We start from the raw sequence: 14541 nt of genomic DNA, 5'->3' as shown, positions 1-14541 counted from the left end.
CCGCTGCACCCGATGTGGCCTCCTCTACATTGGGGAGGCGGGCCGCTTACTTGCGGAACGCTTCAGAGAACACCTCAGGGACGCCCGGACCAACCAACCCAATCACCCCGTGGCTCAACACTTTAACTCTCCCTCCCACTCCAACGAGGACATGCAGGTCCTTGGACTCCTCCACCGGCAGAACATAACAACACGACGGCTGGAGGAGGAGCGCCTCATCTTCCGCCTGGGAACCCTCCAACCACAAGGGATGAACTCAGATTTCTCCAGTTTCCTCATTTCCCCTCCCCCCACCTTGCCTCAGTCGGTTCCCTCAACTCAGCACCGCCCTCCTAACCTGCAATCTTCTTCCTAACCTCTCCACCCCCACCCCACTCTGGCCTATCACCCTCACCTTGACCTCCTTCCACCTATCACATCTCCATCGCCCCTCCCCCAAGTCCCTCCTCCCTACCTTTTATCTTAGCCTGCTTGGCACACTCTCCTCATTCCTGATGAAGGGCTTATGCCCGTAACGTCGAATTTCCTATTGCTTGGATGCTGCCTAACCTGCTGTGCTTTAACCAGCAACACATTTTCAGTTTGAAGTTGGCCCATATTTACTGGTCTGCACTGGAACGTTCAATCAAATGAGGCATTTATTTCATGATTTCAATTGAATGGCCCAACAGAAATAAGGTCCATGTTTACTTGTCTCTGCTGGAGTATTCAGTTGGAAGACGGCCCATATTTACTGGTCTCCATTAGAGACCCATTTTTAGAGGTCGCTATGTGAGGGTCTGGTGGGAATGAATGCCATGCATACCAGTCTGCAATGGACAGTCCAGTTGGACATGGGCAACATTGTGGGTGTGGGGCTCATTTCCTTCTGTTGTAACTGTGTGATGGTCCAGTCCTTATCCCAGTAAAACTGAATGAAAATGAGAATGGCAGATGCTGGAGTTTAGAATCGAAAGTGTGGTGCTGGAAAAGCACAGCAGGTCAGGCAGCATCTGAGGAGCAGGAGAATCGACGTTAGCCTTTCGTCAGGAATGAGGCTGTAAGCCGAGGGGGTAGTGAGATAAATGGGTGGGGGGAGGGGTAAGGGTGTGTGTAGGAGGGTGCTGGGGGGAAGCAAGCTGAGAGTGCGATAGGTAGATGGAGGTACGGGTAAAGGTGATAGGTTGGAGAGGAGGGTGGAGCGGATATGTGGGAAGCAAGATTGACATATGGGACAGGTCATGAGGGGACAGATGGGACAGTACCGAGTTGGAAAGTTGAAACTGTGATAAAATCGGGGGAGAGGAAACAAGGAACCTGGTGAAATTCACATTGATGCTGTGGGGTTTGAGGGTCCTGAGGCGAAAGATGAGTTCTTCCTCCAGGTGTAGGGTGGCTAGGACTTGGCGGTGGAGGAGGCCCACGACCTGCATGTTGTAGATGGAGTGGGAGGCAGAGTTGAAGTGTTTGACCAGGGAGCGGTGAGGTTGGTTGGTGCGAGTGTCACAGAGATGTTCCCTGAAGCATTCTGCTAGTATAGCTCCTGTCTCCCCAATGTAGAAGAGATCGCATTGGGAACAACAGATACAGGAGATGACATGTGTGGGAGTGCAGTGGAAGGCTCCTTTGGGGTCTTGGACAGAGGTGTGGGCTTAGGTTCCTGTGGTGGCAGGGGAAGGTGCTGGCTGGGGACGGTGGGTTGGTGGGGGTGTATGGACTTGACAAGGGAGTCACGGAGGGAATGGTGCTTACGGAAAGCGGATGGGGTGGGCAAGGAAATATATCTCTGTTGCTGGACTCTGTTTAGAGGTGGCAGAAATAACGGGGGATGATGCAATGTATACGAAGGTCAGTGGGGTGGAAGGTGAGGACCAGGGGGTTCTGTCCTTGACAGTACAACTAGAGCTTGACCATGGAAAGGGAAGGAGAGGAGATGGTATTGGAACATGTTGTGAATGGACAGGATGGGTCAGTGGGTCAGAGCCTGTCCTGTCTCTGATGGCCTGAGGATCTCCTCTCTCTGCTGGGCCTTCATGGAATGAGGTTTGTGCCCAAACCAGTCCACAGTGAGAATGGCCCACAGCACAGAACTGCCTTTCGTTTGGCAAGAATCTGACCATCTTCCTGAGAGATATCAATGTCTGGTCAATGTGGGAAATGGAACCTTCCTCCAGGTGAAGACATGCTTCTGGGGTCAAGGGTAACATCAATTGGTGGGACAGAGCAGCGGGAGATTTACCCTGTATTTAACAATTACCACCTGGGATGTTTTGGGAAAGAAAGGGAGAGGGAAAGAGAGTTAGACAGAGAGAGAAAGAGAGAGAGAGAGAGAGAGAGAGAGAGAGAGAGAGAGAGAGAGAAGGACAGGGTGTAAATGAGAGAGAGAGAGAGAGAGAGTCTGAGGAAATGTATGATGAGTAAAGCTAGAGAGAGAGATAGAGGGAAGTAGAGATGATGGGGTTGAAGAATAGAGGGAGAGAGAAAAAGAGAGAGAGAAAGAGAGAGAGCGTGAGATAGAGTATGAAACAGGGTGACTGAGGGAGAGGAGAGAGAGAGAGAGAAAGATGCAGAGTAGGGGTGAGACGAGGAGTAAAGGGAATCTAGTGAGAGAGATAGACATTTTCTGGTCACCACATTATGAGAAGGATATGACTGTACTCGAGAGGGTGCAGAGATTTCCCAGGATGCTGCCTGGCCTGGAGGGTCTGAGCTATGAGGAAGCATTAGAAAGGCTGGGAATGTTTCTCATGGAGCAGTGAAGGTTGAGAGGGGTCCTGCTAAAGGTCTGTAAGATTATGAGGGGCAGAGATAGGGTGGATAGGAAGGCAATTTTTCGATGAGCAGAGGAATCAATACCCAGGGCCAGAGATTGAAAATAATACAGACATAAAGTCTGGTTGAAAATAATACAGACATACAAAGATAGAAACAGGGAATAGGAGTAGTGTTAGGGATGGTGTTAGGGTTAGAGTTAGGGTTTGGGTTATGGTTAGGTTTATGGTTAGGGTTAGGGTGAGGGTTAGGGTTAGGGTTAGCATTTGGCCCTGTGAGGCTGCTCTCTCATTCAATATGATCATGGCTGATCCTCTCCCTCAATGCCAAGCTGGATTAGTATTGTCAGATCATTGATGACTTGTACAAACGTGTTAAATGCTGTTCATGTCATTGTGCTTCCGATTGAGAGAGAGAGAGACAGAGACAGAGACAGAGAGACAGAGAGACAGAAAGAGACAGAGAGAGAGCAAGTGTACATTGTAAGATTGAGTGTGAGAGGGCGAAGATAAATAGAAAAACAGGGAGTAAGTCAATGAATGACAGGAATATATTCATGTGAAAGGTGAGAAAGAGATAAAAGCGAAAAGGGAGGGAGGAAGTAGGGAAGGACGAGACAGAGAAAAGAGGAAGTGTAAGAGGGTGATGTGGCTTTCTCTGCCTGATGCCATTTGCATACTGAGGAACACCCAGTCAGACTCTCACAGGCTGCAGCTTTATAAAGCAGAGCCCAGTGAAGGGAGAGTTTATCAGGAACCAGGCACAGGGACAGGAGCACACACCATGATTTCACACATCCAACTGATCTGGCCCCTGGCATTCTGTGTCGCAGGTACAAATCTCTCTCCTTCCACCTTGAATCTTTCGCTGCTCTCCATTTCACTCCAATTCCACTGACTTGTGATTGAAGGGAAAATGCTGAAACCAGAGGAATGCTCGGTGTCTCCAACAATCTCTCATTTGACCGGCTCTTTCTGTGACAGTTCTGACTTCACTGTGTTTCTCTCTGACCCCTCAGGTATCAGTGGGGACATCATCATGACCCAGTCTCCCCCGGTGCTGTCAGTGGGACTGGGCCAGACCGCAACCATCACCTGTAAATCCAGTCAGAGTACCAGTGGTGATGTTTCCTGGTACCAGCAGCGAGAAGGACAGACACCTTCTCTTCTGATCTATTATGCAACAGGTCGATTCACAGGAGTCTCCGATCGATTCACTGGGACAGAAGTGTCCAGCACACACTTCACCCTGACAATCAGCAATGTCCAGAATGAGGATATCGCTGATTATTACTGTCAGCAGACTGAGAGCTTGCCTTTACACGTTCGGTAAAGGAACCAAGCTCAGACTGAGTAAGTAAACCTCAATCCTCTGTTATTAACCCTGTCAATACTGAAACACACTTCATAAAATACAGTTGCTGATTTGTTGAAGGTGTTAGTGGGAAGCTGCAGTGAATGAAATGGTTGTTTGAGGAGCACTGTGTCTAACAGGGTGTCCAACTGCATTTCTTTACTTTCATGCACTCTTTAAAAAAAGCAAGATATAAATCAGTAAGTTTTACTCACCGTGTGGAGGAGCTCTGTCCATTTGCAGCCTGTGGTCCCATTCTTGCAGCATGGAGTGAAATCAGTGAGTAGTCTCCTGCCAGTCTCAGTGTGACAGACACGGGACAGAGTTTGATGTGAGCTCTGGCTCCCTGTCCCAGTCTCTAATCTCACTGACTTCAGCAGCAGCACAGTGAGACACCAAACTCCCACCTCCCCCAGCTTTAACTCTGCTCAATCACACAGTCACAGAATTGTTACAGTACACAAGGAGACCATTCCACCCATCCTGTCCGGACTGGCTCTCTGAATGAGCAATTCACTGAGTGTCATTCTCCTGCTTTCTCCCTGTCACCCTGCACATTGTTCCTTTTCAAATAACAGTCTCATTCCCTTCGGAATGTTTCAATTGAAGCTGCCTCCACAACACTCTCAGGCAGTGCATTCGATACCTTAACCACTCACTGGCTGATAATGTTTTTTCTTGTCTCACTTCTGCTTCTTCTACCAATTTCTTTCACTCTGTGGTCTCTCGGTCTCAATCCTTTAATGAGTGGGAACATTTTCTCCCTATTTAATCTCTCCAGACTTCTCCTGACGTTGTACTCCTCAAACAAATATTCTCTCAAACTTCTCTTCTCAAAGGATGACAGCCCAAACTTCTCTAATTTATTTTTGAATCTAACTTTCCTCATCCCTGAATCTTCCATGGGATTTTTTTTAATGCCATCTGCAACATATTCACATCCTTCATGAATTATTCACATTCTCTATTCCCTGTAGTCCCATTTACCTGCATTTGGCTCATTCCTTCCCCCCGCCCCTCCATACTGTTCCTATCCATGTACCTGTTCAAATATCTTATACATATTGTAATCAGACTCACTCTCTGACTTTCTCTGGCTGTTCATTCAATACCACCCTCTACCTGAAAGAGGGATACCTCAGATCCCTTGTAAATATTTCCCCTCTCACTTTAAACCTGTGCCCTCTAGTTTTGGACTCCCCTCCCCTGGGGAAATGACCTTGGCTAGTCACCTTATCTATGCCCATTATGATTTTATAAACCTCTAAAATGTCACCCCCCAATCTCTGACATTCCAAGAAAAATAGCCCATGCCAAACCATCCTCTCCTCATAAACTCAAACCCTCCAGTCTCGGTGACAGCCTTATCATCCTTTTTACACCCTTTCCAATTTAATGGCATCCTTCCAATAGCAGGGTGATTGGAAACATTGCCTGACCAATATCTTGGAGAGCTGTAACATGGTGTCCCAACTCTCATACCCGATGAAGGCAAGTGTACCAAATGCTTTCTTCACCACCCTGTCTACACGTGACACCAGTTTCAATCCTCTATGTCCCTCCACCCCTTGGTCTCCCTGTTTGACAACATTCCCCATGGCCCCATAATTAACTGTGTAAGCCCTGGCCTGGTTTTTATAACAAAATGCAACACCTCGCTATTATCTCAATACAAAATGTAAATGTACTCTCAAATAGCATTCTTCACTGTTCATTCTGCCACTAATTTTGATGTCATCTGCAAACTCACAATCCATGCCTCCTATATTCTCATTTAATTTGTTTCTATAAATGACAAACAATGATAAACCCGGAAGCAATCCTTTCGCTTGTCACAGGCTTCCAGTCTGAACAGCAACCCTCTACCACCACACTCTGTCTCCAACCATCAAACCAAATTTGTATCAATTAACTTGCATTCCCTGGATCCCATTTGATCTAAATTACTAACCAGTTGTCCATGCAGGAAATTGTCAAAGGTCTTGTTAATGCCCATGTAGGCATTGTCTACCACTCTGCCCTCAGCTATCTTATTGGTCATGTCCTCAAAAAAATTTGTAAGTCACATTTTCCCACTGACAAAGTCATGTGGACTATCCCTAATCAATCCTTGTCTTTCCAAATGCATTTACATCCTGTCTATCAAATTCTCCTCCAACAACTTACCACGATCAGACTCACTGGTCTATAATTCCCTGGGTATTCCTTGCAGACCTTATTAAATAACAGCTCAACATTAGACACACCCCAGTCTTCCAGCACATCACCTGTGGCTGTTGATGATACAAATATCTCCACAAGGGGCATCACTGTCTCTTCCCAAGCTTCCCACAAAGTATTGGGATGGAGCTGATCAGGTCCTGGGGATTTATCTATCTTTATGAGTTTAAAAAACAGATTACAGCGCCTCTTCTTCTGTAATATGGACTCTTCTCAAGACACCAACATTTATTTCCCTAATTTCCTTCACTTCCATGTCCTTCTCAACTGTAAATACTGAAGCAAAATATTATATTTGTAACTCATTCATACTCTGTTTTAAAATAAAATATGAAAAATGCTAAGAGTGAAACATTGGAGGTGATCCTTGGGATACGATCCATGATCATAACTTTATGCTGGATTGTCCTTTGTCCTTTTCCACTGTTCCCCTAAACCTTGTGATACAATGATCACTCTTCCTTAAATATCCTCTCACTGACACTTGATCTACTTGGCTTTCCTCATTCCCAAGATCCAGTTGCTGACTCAGTTGATATTCTGACAATTAAAATCCTGTAATGTTTGCACCTCTCTGTAAATTCCTTGCAGGTTTGCTCCTCTATATCCTTCCCACTAGTCAGTGACCTACAGACTGCACTGAACAACCTGATTGCACCTTTGCGTTCCTTATCTCAAACCAAATCGATTCTGTCCTTGACACCTTTGGAACACCTTCTTTCTCCAGCTCTGCACCAATCCCACATCTCTCACCCTTTCCCACCTTTCCTATCTTTCCTGAACACCTTGTGTCCAGGAATATTTAACAACCCGTCCTCTCTTTATTTGAGCCTCATCTGTGAGAGCAACAGCATCAGATTTCCACTTGATAATCTGTGTCTGTAACTCCCCAGTCTTATTCCCCACACTCCTTGCAGTCCCATACATGCACAGCCAGCCAGATTTAGAATTTATTGTTGGCTCTCCCTCACTCTGACCCTACCTAAGAAGTTACTACTCCTTACTCTGATGTGAACAATTTTTTCCAGGGTTCTGCGTTCCTTGGTGTTCCTTCCTGATATTACCCTCCTGGTTCCCACGGCCCTTCAATATTAATTTAAACCCTCTCCAACAGCACCAGCAAATCACCCCACGAGGAGCTCAATTCCTGCTCTGTTCAGGAGCAACCCATCCGGTCTATAGAGGTTGCATCTCCCACCACGTCATTCCCAAAGTCCCAAGAATCTAAAGCACTCCCTCCTGGACCACATTTCCAGCCCCACATACACCTGTCTTATCTTCCTGTTCCTATCTTCACTTGCATTTGTCATGGGAGTAATCCAAAGATTCCTATTTTTGAGCTTCTGTTCCAAATTCCCTCCCAAACTCCCTAAATTCTGACTGCAGGACCACATCCCTTTTCTCCCTCTGTCACTGGGACCGATGTGGACCACGACTGCTGCCTGTTCCCTCTCTCCCCTCAGGGTGCTCTGCAGCCTCTCAGTGACATCCTTGACCCTGGCACCAGGGAGACAACACACCATCCTGGATTCTCATCTGCAGCTGCAGAAACACCTATCGATTGCCCTCACTCTCAAATCTCCTCTCACTATCGCTCTTCCAGTCATCCTTGTACCCTCCTGTACAGCTTCCCCCCACCTTGGTGCCAGGGACTTAGCTCTGGCTGCATTCCCCAGATGAACCATCATTCTCATCAGGATTCTGAACTGAATTTTTGTTGGAGAGTGGGATGCCCTCAGGAGATTCCTGTACTAGCTGCCTGGTTCTTTTGGACTGTCTGCTGCTCCCCCATTCCCTTTCTCCCTGCATACTCTGAAGCTGCAGAGTGACCACATCTAGAAATGTGCTCTCTGCAGATCGCTCAGCCTCACGGACGCTGCGCACTGACACCAGCTGCTGCTCAAGCTCCGAAACCCGGAGTTCCAACTGATGTCACTGATCACACTTCTTGCTCTCATGGTATTCCAGGAGCTGGGAAGCATTCTGAAGTTCCCATAAGAAACAGAATGCACACTCTCTCCACTCTTTGGCTGTCTCTTGGCAAAGTTCTGATGACAAACAGCTCCAGCAGGGCTCACAATCCAGAGCTTCAGTGATCTGGGGTTTTGCAGAGTCTCTTCAAAAGACATCAGAATTAGGCCATTCGCCCCATCAAGTCTGCTGTGCTGTTTGGTCATGTGTTTCTCAAGACCATTCTTTTGCCTTCTTCCCATTATGCTTGATCGCCTTTCCAATCAGGAATCGATCAATGTCTGTCCTCAATACACTCAATGCCTTCACCTCCACAGTAATGAGTTCCACAGATTAACCACCCTCTGGCAGAAGAAATTCCTCCTCATCTCAGTCCTAATGAGTTATCCCTTAATTCTGTGGCTGTGCCCTCTGGTCCATGTTTCTCTTCCTTGTGGAAACATCTTCTCCCCGCCCACTCTATCCGGGCCTCTCAGTATTCTGTAAGTGTCAATGTGGTCTCCCCATGTCCTTCTGAACTCCATCAAGCACACAACCGCTCCTCATCAGACCAGGCTGTCACCCCCAGGGTCATTCTTATAAACCTCCTCTGGATCTCCTCTAATACAAGCACATCCCTCCTTAGATACAGGTCCCAAAACTGTTCACAATGTTCCAAATGCAGTCTGACCAGAGTCTCATACAGCCTCAGCAGAACATACCTGTTCTTGTATTCTAACTCAGTTGAAATGAATGCTAACATTGCATTTGTCTTCCTAATTACCAACTGAACCTATATATTATCCCTAAGAGAAACCTGAAAGATGACTCCTAAGCCACTTTGTGTTTCAGAATTCCAAATTTCCCCATTTAGGAAACAGTTTAAGCCTCTATTCTTCCAACCAAGTTGCATAACCTCACACATTCCCATATTGTATTCCATCTGCCACTCCTTTGCCCATTCTCTGAGCCTTTCCAAGTCCTTCTGCAGCCTCCCTGCTTCCTCAACTCTCCCTGTCCCTCCCCTCATCTTTGTGTTATCAGCAAATTTAGGAACAATGCCCTCAGTACCTTTTCCCAGATCGTTAAAATATAATTAATTGTTACATGAATAGCTGAGGTCCCAACACTGCCTCCTGCTGAACTGCATGAGGCACCAGCTGCCATCCTGCAAAAGACCCATTTATTTCCACACTCTATCCATGTCAGTACCAGTCCCCAAACCCCATGGGCTCTTATGTTATTTAGCAGCCTCCTGTGCAGCAACCGGTCAAAGGCCTTCTGGAAATCCAAATACATCATGACCATTTGCTCTCCTTTGTCTAACTTGCTCATTAACTCCTCTTATTACATAAAATTCGAGTTTCTCCCTCTCAGACTGCAGGGTGAATTCTATCATATCGTTGTCACTACCCCCTCAGGGTTCTCTCACCTTCAGCTCCCCAATCAGAGATACCTCATTGCACATTAACAAATCCAGAATTACCTGTTTCCTAGTGGCTCTACCACAAGCTGCTCCAAAAAAAAGCTTCTCGCAGACATTCCATGAATTCCTTTCCTTGAGATCCATTCCCAACCTGACTTTCCCAGTCCACCTGTATATTGCAGTCCCCATGATTATTGTTATAATCCCTTTCTTACATGCCTCTTCTATCTCCTGATTTATTTTCTGACCCACATCCTGACGACTGCGCTGAGGCTGGTACATCACTCCCATCAGGGGCTTTGTTCATTTGTGGTTTCTTAAGTTGACTCACACAGATTCTATGCATTCCCACTCAATATTTCCTCTTTCTGTCGATGTAATTTCAGTTCTTCCTAACAGGGTAAACCTTCTCCTCCCACATCTATCTATCTATCATTAGAAACATAGAAACATAGAAAATAGCTGCAGGAACAGGCTATTCAGCCTTTCGAGCCTGCACCATCGTTCAATATGCCATCTCAGTTTTCCATTCCCACTCTCCCCCATACCCATAAATCCCTTCATCCTCAAGGACCACGTCCCTCTTGATATATATCTAACAAACTGGCCCCATCAGCTTTCTGTGGTAGAGAATTCCACGGGTTCACAACATCTGAATAACTTAATCCTTAATCTTAGACAGTGGCCCCTAGTTCTGAACTTTCCTAATGTTGGGAACATTCTTCCAGCATCGACCCTGTCAAATCCCATTAGGATTTTATATATTTCTGTGAGATTCCTCTCATTCTTCTAAATCCCAGTGAGTACAAGCCCAGTCAATCCAGTCTTTCCTCATATGTCAGTCCTGCCATCCCGGGAATCAGTCTGGTGAACCTTCGCTGGATTCCCTCAATAGCAAGAATGTTCTTCCTCAGACTAGGAGACCAAAACTGCACACACTACTCAAGGCGAGACCTTACCAAGGCCCTGTATAAATCTGCAAGACATCCTTACTCCAATACACAAATCCTCTCACTGTGAAGGCCAACATGCCATTAGCTTTCCTCACTGCCTGCTGCACCTGCATGCCCCCTTTCAATGACACCCAGCTCTCATTGCACCTCACCTTTTCCTAAACGTCCACCATTCATTCATAATCTGTTTACCATGAGAGTGGATCATCCCACATTTATCCATATTATGTTGCACTTGCCAAGTATATGCCCACTCAGCCAGCCTGTCCAAGTCACCCTGCAGCCTCTTAGCATCCTCCTCACAACATACATTGCCACCCAGCTTCATGTCATCTGCAAGTTTGTAGGGATTGCATTCAATTCCTTTGTCCATATCATTTATGTATATTGTGAACAGCTGGGGTCCCAGCACTGAACCCTGTGGTACCCGACTCATCACTGCCTGCCACTCTGAAAGGGACCCATTTATTCCAACTCTCTGCTTTCTATCAGCAAACGAGATCTCTCTCCATGTTAATACAGTACATCCAATACCATGAGGTTTAATGTAACTCACTAATCTCTTTTATGGGACCTTGTCAAAAGCCTTTTGAAAGTCCATATACACACTGTCCACTGAGTTCTGAGGTAGGGTCACACAATTCAAAACACTAACTTCGATTGGTCTCCACAGATGCTTCCAGACCTGCTGAACTTTTTCATCAATTTTTGTTTTTGTTATCCACTGATTCAGCCTTGTCCACTCTCTACTGATCACATCCTCAAAAACTTCCAGGAGATGTGTCAGGCCTGATTTCCCTTTAGTAAATCCATGCTGACTTGGACCGATCCTGTCAAAACTTTCCAAATGCTCAGTTATTGTATCTTTAATAACTGATTCTAGCATTTTCCTCGTGTATAATTCCTCCTTTTCACTCTCCCTCCTTTTACTAAAAAGTGGGGTTTCATTGGATACTGTCCAGACCATTGGAACTCTGTCAGAGTCGACAGAATTCTGGAAAATGATCAACAATGTGTCCATTATTTCTACACCCATTTTCTTAAGGATTCTGAGTTGCAGATCATCAGGCCCTGGGGACTTATCAAGTTTTGACAGCATCAGCTTCTCCAAGACCATTTCCTGACTAACAAGGACAACCTTCAGTGCCTCTTTCACACTTGACCCTCTATCCCCTTGCATTTCCTTTCAATAGGATGTGTATCCTTGGATATTTAGTTCCCAGCCCTGATCGCCTTGCAGCCATGTCCCTGCGCTACAGGCTCATTTACCTTGTTTCATATACTCGATGCATTGAAGTACAACACCCTCAGTTGTGCATTGACTATCTCCTTCTCATAGTTATCTCCTTTAGAATTCATAGACACCCTACAGTGTGGAGGCAGGCCATTCAGCCCAGATTGACCCTCCAAAAAGCATCCCAACCACCCTACAATTCCCACGGATAATCCTCCTATCCTACACATCTTTGTGACAATGGGAGGAAACCCAAGTAGACACTGGGAGAATGTGTAAACTCCACACAGACAGTCAGTTGGAATTGAGTCTGTGTCTCCGGAGCTGTGAGACAGCAGTGCTAACCACTGATCCACCATTCCACCCTGCGGGGCCTCAAGTTCAATTCCTCATCCTTTCCATACTCTCTATCCTAGTACTTGGTCTGGATACTTTAATAAAGTGTCCTGAGCCCCTACCTTCTTTAATTAGTTTAAAATCCTTGAAACTTGATTTACCTTGATTTGTGTGGTACCATTTTGTCTATCATATTCCAAATGGGTCATGCATTAAGAGAAAAAGCCTTTAAGCTTGTTCTATAGTGAGCTTCCCTGCACTTTTAAGTTTCCTCGGTACAATATGACATTCATAATACTCTGTCCCTTTCCTTTTATTTCCTGGTAACAATGAATCCCACAACTAACCAGCAATCCTCCCTTCTCCTTTAACTTTCATTTTTCTCATTTTCCATCCAACTGTTCCAGTTACTTTCTCTTTGAATCATATTCAGGCTGATATTTATCCCTGAACAAACATCACTCAAAATGTTCCTTGGTTCGTTGATGCTTGTGGGATCTTGCTGTGTACAATCTGGCTTCCACGTTTCCTACATTCCTACAGTGAGCACATTTCAAACAAGTCCCACACTGTCTGCAAATGTCTTGGGGACAGCATGAATCTTTCTTTTCTTTGGAGGAACTGGGAGTCTTTCAGATGTGAAAGATGCTGTTCCAATATTGTACAGTCCTCCTCCTGACAAAGTTCCTGCTTTGTCCCTCTTTTTTGTGAAAACAAACTGAGGAACCATGACTCCATCTTCCACCCCCACACACAAGTTCCCTTCCTGCTCTTGAATGGGCCTCATACATTCCTATATTCTCTTGTTCTTTCTGTGATTATAAAACATCACGGGGATTTCCTTCACTTCATTTGGACACATCTCATCCTGTCAGCTCTTTGCTTTCCTCAGGTCTTGGTAAATCTCACCCCTGCATTTTGTCTTTCAGCCACTTTTACCCAATCCCTGACCTGTTTAGTAAAATGGTTTGTTCCCAAATAAAAACTTTTACAATTGTTCCGTGGTTCTCCATTTCCATCCCTACTCTCAATCTCACTGAGTTCTGATGACTGTCACTGAAATGCTCCCCCATTGATAGCCCTTCCAGCTGCCCACATACATTCCATAAATGATGGTCCAAAACTGTCCCTTCTCTTTCACTATCACTTTCTCAGCGGCAATTAGGGATGGGCAATAAATACTGGTTCTGCCAGTGACACTCACATCCCAAGAATCAATTTTAAAAGGCCCTGTCCTTTTATGGGGCTTGTAAGGTATTGAATACAAATGTTCAAATGGATTGTTTTGCCAGTGAATCTTCAGAGTTGAAATCCCTTTGAATGACAGGGATTAAAATTGTTTTTTTTTGTCTTTCAGGCCGTGAGAACTCTCAGCCCAAGCTGACCCTGCTGCCCCCCTCCCTGGAGCAGATCAATACCAAGGGCACTGCCACCCTGGTGTGCCTTGCCAATCACTTCTATCCCGATGAGCTGGAGGTGCAGTGGAAGAAGGACGGTGCAGTCATTTCGGACGGGGTTCAGACCAGCAACTACCTGCGAGCTTCGGACAGCACCTACAGTGTCAGCAGCCTGCTGACCCTCTCTGGGTCTGACTGGGAGTCCGATGCTCGCTTCTCCTGTGCCCTCACCCATGTGACCCTCCCCTCTCCCCTCAGCAAGAGCATCAAGAGATCAGAATGTGTGTAGAGTGTTCGAGACAGTCCACAGAGGAGACACAACTTTAAATAGAACAGGGCTGAGCTGGCAGGACAAAGGTCATTGTCAGAACTGAATTTCAACTCTCTTCCTTCTTGGGATTGGCTCAGAGATACGTCTGAGTTTCAAGGGTTATGGCAGGTCTTTGGGATCATCAAAAACAATCTTTACTCTGTATCAAACCCCATGCTGACCCTGTTCTAGGAGTGTTTGATTGGACAGTGAAGGCTAGTGATGCCAAATAAAACCTCTCGAAGATGCTGAAGACTGTCAGCTGTACAAAAACAACGTGAACCTCAGAAGTCTCTGCTTCAGTAAACCAGATCTCCTTCCTGCTCAGCCGCCAGTTCCAGTTTAAGGTTTTGTCACTGTTTAAAGGGACAGGATTCCCATGTTATTGAGAAAAACTCCACAAGTGTTTTCCTCAAGCTCCATTGTGGCTGTGAATTTGTGCAGCTTCCTCTGTCTGGGCTGTTAATTGCTGACGGTTTTCTGTCAATGTCAATCTGGAAAAGGGAATAAAGATGAAGAAGATTCAGTCTCTGTCTCTGTGTGTGCTTTGGAAATGGCCAGAGCTGAAACCTCAGGGAAAGGTGTGTGAAGTGTTAACCTCCAACTTCAAG

General features: G+C 45.8%; 1 pseudogene; it reads left to right on the top strand.

The window, feature by feature from the left end:
- Nucleotides 1-3516: 3516 nt before the first annotated feature.
- Nucleotides 3517-14304, top strand: LOC132818920 (Ig kappa chain V region Mem5-like; annotated as a pseudogene).
- Nucleotides 14305-14541: the final 237 nt, after the last annotated feature.

The sequence above is a fragment of the Hemiscyllium ocellatum genome, chromosome 9 (assembly GCF_020745735.1).
Source record: "Hemiscyllium ocellatum isolate sHemOce1 chromosome 9, sHemOce1.pat.X.cur, whole genome shotgun sequence".
In the NCBI taxonomy this organism is placed as follows: domain Eukaryota; kingdom Metazoa; phylum Chordata; class Chondrichthyes; order Orectolobiformes; family Hemiscylliidae; genus Hemiscyllium; species Hemiscyllium ocellatum.
Note: the sequence above shows the minus strand (reverse complement) of the source record. Positions and strands in the feature narration are given on the sequence as shown.